Source organism: Pelodiscus sinensis, chromosome 2 (genome assembly GCF_049634645.1).
Source record: "Pelodiscus sinensis isolate JC-2024 chromosome 2, ASM4963464v1, whole genome shotgun sequence".
NCBI classification, from domain to species: domain Eukaryota; kingdom Metazoa; phylum Chordata; order Testudines; family Trionychidae; genus Pelodiscus; species Pelodiscus sinensis.
In genome coordinates this window covers 254,221,507-254,227,670 of record NC_134712.1, presented here as the reverse complement: position 1 = coordinate 254,227,670, position 6,164 = coordinate 254,221,507, and the positions used below count along the sequence as shown (strand labels likewise).

General features: G+C 50.6%; 1 protein-coding gene across 2 annotated transcripts in view; it reads left to right on the top strand.

Annotated features, from left to right (window-relative positions):
• Positions 1 to 24: 24 nt before the first annotated feature.
• SNAP47 (synaptosome associated protein 47) overlaps positions 25 to 6,164 on the top strand; it is a 35,169-nt gene continuing 29,029 nt past the window's right edge. Inside the window, exon 1 of one of the 2 annotated variants that reach the window (XM_075922965.1) lies at positions 25 to 190. The gene's annotated coding sequence lies outside the window, so the exon portion shown is untranslated. Of the gene's footprint in view, positions 191 to 743; positions 1,263 to 6,164 lie in introns of those variants that run through there. The other variant, XM_025188081.2, reaches the window with a different exon arrangement.

Genomic DNA, 6,164 nt, shown 5'->3' with positions numbered 1-6,164 from the left:
CTGCGCCGGGCGAGCTGTCTCGGGGAGGCCGGAACCCTGAGCGCGGCGTCGCACGTTCCCGGGGGGAGAGACGTTGGGGGAGAACAAAGGGAGGGCGGCTCCGCCAATGGGAGAGCGCGGCGGGCGCAGGCGCGGAAGGCTCAAGCGGGGTAGCTGGCGCCGAGCGTCCCAGCACCTTCCCCTGGGGGAGGTGAGTCATTCCCGGCCGGTGGGGGGAGGGGCGAGCGCCCGCGTCCTCGCTGGGGCCACGGGGAGGGGCCCTTCGTGTGGGGGGGGACCCCAGGGCGGGGGGAGGGGCACATTGTGTGTGGGGCGCCGAATTAGGAGGGGGGGGCGAGGTGTGGGGCACCCCTGGGTGGGGGGAGGGGTGGCGGAGTGTGGGGGTTCCCTAGGCGGGAGGGGTGATGTGTTGGGCACCCCCAGGCAGGGGAGGGGTGGCGGAGTGTGGGGTTCCCTAGGTGGGGTTCGAGGGGTGGGGGGAGGGGTGGCGGAGTGTGGGGTTCCCTAGGTGGGGGGGCGAGGTGGAGGGCACCCCTAGGTGGGGGGAGGGGTGGCGGAGTGTGGGGGTTCTCTAGGTGGGGGGGGCAAGGTGTGGGGCATCCTAGGTGGTGGGGTGTGGTGGCGGAGTGTGGGGGTTCTCTAGGTGGGGGGGGCAAGGTGTGGGGCATCCAAGGTGGTGGGGTGTGGTCGAGTGTGGGGGGACCCCTGGGTGGGCGGCGGGGGCTGCTGCAGAGGCAGGACGCTGCCGTGAAGGCCCCCTGGGGTACTGCTGACTTGAGGTGTCGGTGTCAAGCATTTCAGACTAGCTCATCCATCCGTGATACAAACTTGGGCAGAAATATCAAACCTCAGTGAAGCCAGAAACAAATTTGCGGTTCCAAGAATGGGCTAAAATAGGAGCCAGTGACTAAAGATCAGTCATCTTTGGAAATGCTGATACCTTTGTTTCCAGGGGTGAGGGGGATAATTCCCCAGAAAGGAGAAGAGTGGGATGCTGTCATGGTGGAGATGGGATGGGGAAGGCACACTGAAAGAGGATGATAAACTATTCAGGCATTAACAGTGTGATGTAACCGCATGTGTAGAAGCATGATGCCACAGATGGGAAAATTAGTCACACTTGTTATTTACATAATGCTTTTCAGGCAGTGATCTCAGTGCATTTTACAAATGAGGGCAAAAGCTCCGTCACCTCAGCAGAAACTGAATCAGAGAAAGATTAAGGCAGTGGTCACCAACCAGTAGATCTTGGAGCCTGACAGGTGATCCTGACTGGTCTGGCCAAGAGGCTATCAAGTGCTGGCATTTCAGTTGCCTCTCCCCCTATTGCTGTACACCTCCTGCCCTTTGCCTTAGACCTGCTTCCCTCTCCCCCCCCCCCCCCCAGTCTCCTGCTTGCAGTACAGAGCAGGAGAGGGAGGGGAGAGGGTGCTGATGTCAGGGTGCCCCCCTCCCACCCTGTAGTCTGTCTCCACAGAACGGAGGTTGGGGTGGGGGGGGAGACAACAGGGCTTAGGGTGGAGGGAGTTTGCTGGGGGGTGAGCCTGCCTTAGCCCCATTGCACCACCACCCAGGAACCACCTGAGGTAAGCAGTGTCCAACTGGAGCCAGCTCTGAATCCCTGCCCCAGTCATGAACTCCCTCTGCCCCAGCCCTGAGCCCCCCAAATCCTAACTCCCTCCCAAAACCTGCACCCCAACTCCCTGCCCCAAGCTCAGTTCAGAGCCCCTTTCACACTCCAAATCCATTAGCTCAAGACCAGAACCTGTGCCCCAACCTTCTGCCCCTGCTTAGTGAAAGGGAGGGAAGATGGGGAAGGGAGGGAGGACAGAGCAGTGGCGGGGTCTCAGAGAAGGGACATGAAGGAGGTGCGGTACGGGTATTTTAGTCTGAGGTAGCTCTTATATTGCACTTAAATTAAAAAAAATTGTGCTTAAAAAGGTTGGAGACCAGTGGCTTAAGGCATATGCCTAATAAGGATATTAAGTATTGGGTAATTGACTAATTGAATAGTTGATGCGTTTTTGCTTATCGGATAGTGGACTAGTCTCATAGACTCATAGACTTTAAGGTCAGAAGGGACCATTATGATCATCTAGTCTGACCCCCTGCACAGTGCAGGCCACAGAATCTCGCCCACCCCTCTTAGAATAATCCTCTCACCTATGTCTCAGATATTGAAGCCTTCCAATACTTTGAAGGCCCCAACATGCAGAGAGTCCTTCAGCTGTGATCTGTGCCCAATGCTACAGAGGAAGGCGAAAAACCTCCAGGGCCTCTGCCAATCTACCCTGGAGGAAAATTCCTTCCTGACCCCAAATATGGCGATCAGCTAAACCCTGAGCATGTGGGCAAGACTCACCAGCCAGACACCCAGAAAGTTCCCTATAGCAACTCCTATCATCCCTCCATTGACCTATTTCCAACTGGAAATGAATGGTCAATTAGTTACCAAGATCATGTTATTTCATCCAACCATCCCCTTATCATAGAATCAGAACTGGAAGAGACCTCAGAAGGTCGTCAAGTCCAGCCCTCCACTCTAGGCAGGACCAATCCCATCTAAATCAACCCGGCCAGGGCTTTGTCAAGCCGAGACTTAAACACCTCTAGGGATGGAGACTCCACTACTTCCCTAGGTAACCCATTCCAATGCTTCACTACCCTCCTAGTAAAATAGTTTTTCCTAATATCCAATCTGGACCTCTCCCACCACAACTTGAGACCATTGCTCCTTGTTCTGCCATCTGTCACTACTGAGAACAGCCTCTCTCCATCCTCTTTGGAACCTCCCTTCAGGAAGTTGAAGGCTGCTATCAAGTCCCCCCTCACTCTTTGCTTCTGCAGACTAAACAGACCCAAGTCCCTCAGCCTCTCCTCGTAGGTCATATGCTCCAGACCCCTAATCATTTTGGTTGCCCTCCGCTGGACCCTCTCCAATGCGTCCGCATCCTTTTTGTAGTGGGGGGCCCAGAACTGGACACAGTACTCCAGATGTGGCCTCACCAAAGCCGAATAAAGGGGGATAATGACATCTCTGGATCTGCTGGCAATGCTCCTCTTAATGCATCCTAATATGCCATTAGCCTTCTTGGCTACAAGGGCACACTGTTGACTCATATCTAGCTTCTCATCCACTGTAACCCCCAGGTCCTTTTCTGCAGAACTACTACTTAACTGGTTGGTCCCCAGCCTGTAACTATGCTTGGGATTCTTCCGTCCCAAGTGCAGGACTCTACACTTGTCTTTGTTGAATCTCATGAGATTTCTAGTGGCCCAATCCTCCAATTTGTCTAAGTCACTCTGGACCCTATCTCTGCCCTTAAGCGTATCTACCTCTCCCCCTAGCTTAGTGTCATCTGCAAACTTGCTGAGGGTGCAATCTATCCCCTCATCCAGGTCATTAATAAAGATATTGAACAAAACCGGTCCTAGAACAGAACCTTGGGGCACTCCACTAGAAACCGACCGCCATCCTGACATCGAACCGTTGATCACTACCCGCTGGGCCCGGCCTTCTAGCCATCTTTCTATCCATCTTACCGTCCATTTATCCAATCCGCATTCCCTTAACTTGCTGGCAAGAATATCGTGGGAGACCGTATCAAAAGCCTTGCTAAAGTCAAGGTACACAACATCCACTGACTTTCCCATGTCCACTGAGCCAGTTACCTCATCATAGAAGCCAATCAGATTGGTCAAGCACGACTTGCCCTTTGTGAATCCATGCTGACTATTCCTGATCACTTTCCTCTCATTCAAGTGTCTCAAAATGGATTCCTTTAGGATCCCTTCCATGATTTTTCCAGGAACCGAGGTAAGACTGACCGGCCTATAGTTCCCTGGATCGTCCTTCTTCCCTTTTTTGAAGATGGGCACTACATTTGCCCTTTTCCAATCATCCGGGATTTCGCCCGATCTCCACGACTTTTCAAAGATAATGGCCAAAGGCTCCTCAATGACATTTGCCAACTCCTTCAGTACCCTTGGGTGCATTAAGTCTGGACCCATGGATTTGTGTATGTTTAGTTTTTCTAAATAGTTCCTAACCTGTTCTTTACCCACCAAGGGCTGTCCATCTTCTTCCCATCTTGCGTCGCTTAGCACAGAAGTCCAGGAGCCGACCTTGTCCGTGAATACAGAGGCAAAGAAAGCATTGAGTACTTCAGCTTTCCCTACATCCTCTGTCACTAGGTTACCTCCTTCATCCATTAGGGACTGCACACCCTCTCTAATCACCTTCTTTTTGTTGACATGCCTGTAGAAACCTTTCTTGTTATCCTTCACATCCTTAGCCAGTCGCAACTCCATTTGCGCTTTCGCCTTCCTGATAACCCCCCGGCATTCTCGAACTATACATTTAAGCTCCTCCCTAGTCATTTGTCCAAGTTTCCACTTTCTGTAAGCTTCCTTTTTGTGCTTAAGTACACCAAGGATTTCCCCTGTAAGCCAATCCGGTCTCCTACCAGGTTTGCCTCTCTTGCTAGTCCTTCACATCCCTAATACCGAAGTCTTTATAGTGATGCTGGTGGCAAAGCTAGAAATACCTTCCAGGTATCTTGACTCCCAGATCCTATCCCTGGGATCACACAGACTCCTTTGCAACTGGATATTGTGGAATATCACTTTTGGTTCTGGATGCTACACTGCTAGAAAAATATAAATATATTGGTAGGCGTACAGAAAAGAACAGTAAAACTAATTGGGAGGCCAGGAAAGATTGAAAGGGGGAAATGTGACTTGGTTAAGCGATGATTAAAAGATTGGGGAGAGACCTGATGATGCACAGATATTTAAAGGATTAAAACAGGAGAATGGAGTGGAAACTAGTGTGATACCTGGCAATATAACTAGGAGTAATAGAATGAAGGTAAAAAAGGGGGGGAACTTACTCTGAATCCAAGCAACAATGGGATGTGTTAGACTGTGGAATATTGTCCTTGAGTAAAAGTTAGATGTGCCATTGCTTGGGATATTTAAAACTAGACTTACAAGACACTAGCAAATACAGCATCACAGGATCCCCCTCCTGTCATCTGCCTCCAGACAAACAGAGGCTAGGGACACCATTCCTACCTATCCTGGCTAATATACATGGATTGACCTAACATCCATGAATTTATGTAGCTCTTTTTGGGACCCTGTTAAAGTCCTAGTATTCACAACATCCTCTGGCAAGGAGTTCCACAGGTAGACTGTGTGCTGTATGAAGAAAAACATCCTTTTGTTTGTTTTAAACCAGCTACCTATTAATCCCCAATCTTGAACTGGAACCCCACCTTGCAGGGTGCTGTACAAACAGAGCAAAAAGGAGGTCTTTGCCCCAAGAGCTTACAATTCAAGTATTAGACAAAAGACAACAGATTGATATAGATAGATGGAGTAGTACAAGGAAACAGTGGGACAGTAGTGTCTAGATGGACTACAGAGAGAGGATGAGGAAAGGGGGATGAACACACCATGTATGTTCCATATTTTTGGGAGGTGGAGTGGGTTTAATTAGGAGGGGATGGGTTATGGAAAGAAAAGGGAAAGGCACCAGGGAGAAGTGGGTAGGAAAGGCAGGAATGGAATGAAGCTGAGTGAAGAGATGGGTGTTTACCTACACTAGAAATGCTGCCGCAGCACAGTATAGCGATGGAAGGACTGTAATGAATCCACCTCTCAGAAAGATGGTAGCTAAGTTAATGGAAGAATTCTTCTGTTGTCCTAGCGGTGGCTACAGGGCCTTAGGTTGGCATAACTACATTACACAGGCTTTGACATTTTTCACAGGCCTGAATGATGTAGTTAAGCTGACTCAGCTGTAGTGTAGACCAGGCCTCTGAGGGAAGAGGGTGAAGTAAACAGCCCCTCTGCACAGGTCAGTGGTTTTGACAGGAATGCTTTGACTGCCTCTCCTTGCACTATGTGAAATCTCTGGCTAGCTTGGGAATCTTCTCTGCAAATCACATTTTTCGGGGAGGGCAAGCACTGCTTAGGGGTTATGTGGGGGGGAGGGGGTGTTTTGTCTCTGCTGCGGAGTTCTGGGCCAGGGGAATCGGGGGAAAGAGTGTCCAAAGTCTCTGTAATCACAACTCACCACTGGCATAGCCACTGCAAGCAATAGTTTATATATGTAAACGTTCTGCTCCACCTATGTTTAATTCCTTCCCTTCAGCATT